This window comes from Laccaria bicolor, genomic scaffold (genome assembly GCF_000143565.1).
Source record: "Laccaria bicolor S238N-H82 LACBIscaffold_8 genomic scaffold, whole genome shotgun sequence".
Lineage (NCBI taxonomy): Eukaryota > Fungi > Basidiomycota > Agaricomycetes > Agaricales > Hydnangiaceae > Laccaria > Laccaria bicolor.
Window position 1 is genome coordinate 1,015,337 of NW_001889879.1, and position 1,741 is coordinate 1,017,077.

The following is a 1,741-nucleotide window of genomic DNA, read 5'->3' on the forward strand; positions in this document are numbered from 1 at the left end:
GTGTGATGCTAAACAGTGAGAAGATCAAAATGCAAATGAACCGTGGACATCCCGCCAACCTTACGTTCCAGATGAAGTATAGATTGAGAGATAATGCAGGTCAAGTGCNCACTGAGCCGGGCGACTAGTGTTTGAAAGTCCGGTTAGGCTAGGTTATTGGGTGCCCAGGGGCTCTAACCGAGACCGAGACCGGTTAGGGTTCGTTCCCAGACCCAAAATAACCTAACTGGACCGAAGATAACCGATGAAAACCGGTTAGTTGCAGTTACTAACCGGTTAGGACCGAAAAAATAGAAAATCGATTAAAACGGCGTATATTTCTCATATTCCTTGCAGTAAACATTATTGCCATGCGTCGTAGCTTTAAAACAAGCCCAAGAACGCTAAATTCGGTGAAGAATTGACAATTTTATAATAATATTCTTGAAAGCCTACTATTTTAGCCAATAATTTAGAGATTTGACCATAACTCTGTCAGATTTTTAGCGTTTCTCATGCTTTTAGATGCGTTTTGAAGGGGTATAATAGGGTCGGTTGTAACCGGTCATAACCGGTTTTTTAACGGTTAGTTAACCGCAAAATAACCGGTTATTTCATTTCCAGAATTGACTAACCACTAACCGCGGTCCGGTTTTTTTGCAGTTAGGTCCGGTCTGGTCTCGGTTATTTTCCAGTTAATTAACCTAACTTCCAAGCACTACGGGCGACCGACCGAGCATCCATGAGGTCGTGAGAATTCTGTCCGGACCATCTTACCGAGGACATCCACCGAAAACCTTAATTTTCGGGGCCTGTTCAGGTTGGGTTACTGGGACCGTCTGACCCCCCGAAGAGTCGGCTACTAGCCTTGAGGCTGGTAGCCTGAGAACGATCACTGCGTCATTCGGCAAAGCCCGTCAGCTCATCAGAGACTCCGCTCTACACAAGTCTACACAGCAACTTACATAGATTTTTTGTCGGGACAACCTACATATCAAAAAAAAAAGCCATGAATTTCGAAAACAGGGATACTTTCAAATTTCAAACGACTGTTGTGAAAGATACCTCAATTTTTTCTATAAATGACAGTGACGGAATCAACACCACCAAACAGTTACCAAATAGAGTGTTAGAACTTAGCGCTGTATACGCTTTATGATACGCATTTTGTGGCGACGGTAACGGATTTCACGAGGAATAACTTTACATTGTTCTAATACAAGTGGATAGTGAAAGGTATAAAGAAGAACTTACAAAGTCAAGCTAAGCATCAACCAATCAACAACCAATAACCACAAAACTAGCAAGTAACAAGTCCAGCACCCAACTTAAGCATGATGCATGATGTATTATATGTGTCTAATGCATTCAATGACTCTTCATATATGTGGAACTGAATGTTTGCGAGCAGTGTGATAATTACAAGAGGCTCGGAAACGAGACGCGACATGATACATTACAGTGCCTTGCATAATGCTTTGCAGCGTGAATTTTTTGAAATTGTATTTGGCTGTGTTTAAACTGGTCCTGAGATGTCACATTCAGGCTTATTCCGGACAGGGATCATTTCGTTGGGCCTTAGTTGTGACATATCAGGTTCACTACAAATATAATCAAATATGATTTGAAAAAATTCATGCTGCAAAGCATTATGCAAGACACTGTAACGCGACGGACCCATCACTACGTCACGTTCAGCTATGGCCGCACGTGAGGGCATCAGCGGCGTTTTCCGAGGGAGCGTCCAGGCTTGTAGCACGAG